Source organism: Schistocerca nitens, chromosome 4 (genome assembly GCF_023898315.1).
Source record: "Schistocerca nitens isolate TAMUIC-IGC-003100 chromosome 4, iqSchNite1.1, whole genome shotgun sequence".
Taxonomy (NCBI): Eukaryota; Metazoa; Arthropoda; class Insecta; order Orthoptera; family Acrididae; genus Schistocerca; species Schistocerca nitens.
This window is the reverse complement of record NC_064617.1, coordinates 965,239,643-965,240,142: the sequence shown is the minus strand read 5'-3', so window position 1 is coordinate 965,240,142 and position 500 is coordinate 965,239,643. Positions and strand designations below refer to the sequence as shown.

Genomic DNA, 500 nt, shown 5'->3' with positions numbered 1-500 from the left:
TTCTAGGCGACTGATGACCTCAGAAGTTAAGTCCCATAGTGCTCAGAGCCATTTGAACATAGCTCATTCTATATATATGACGGTAGTATCTGTTCCCGAAAGAACAGTTACCGTGGATGACCATGCAGCTTTGCTAGAAATGAAATGACAATTAAATAGACACCCTAGCTGCAAGCAGGCGTTGATACACTTCCATGGGGACATGTTGAAAATGTGTGCCCCGACCGGGACTCGAACCCGGGATCTCCTGCTTACATGGCAGACGCTCTATCCATCTGAGCCACCGCGGGCACAGAGGATAGTGCGTCTGCAGGGACTTATCCCTTGCACGCTCCCCGTGAGATCCACATTCCCAACATGTCCACAACACTACATTCGTAGTGCGCCTAATAGATGTTTGCCCATCATACTCATTACTCGTGGCAGATTAATCTACGAAGTCCCGTACGAGTTCGGGCATAGCGTGTGCGTTCGCACAAGAAGGTCAAAGGCCGGGAACC

At 49.8% G+C, this 500-nt stretch overlaps 1 non-coding gene across 1 annotated transcript; it reads right to left on the bottom strand.

The window, feature by feature from the left end:
* Positions 1 to 216: 216 nt before the first annotated feature.
* Positions 217 to 291, bottom strand: Trnat-ugu (transfer RNA threonine (anticodon UGU)). Its single transcript has one exon. It is a non-coding gene; the product is annotated as a tRNA-Thr (tRNA).
* Positions 292 to 500: the final 209 nt, after the last annotated feature.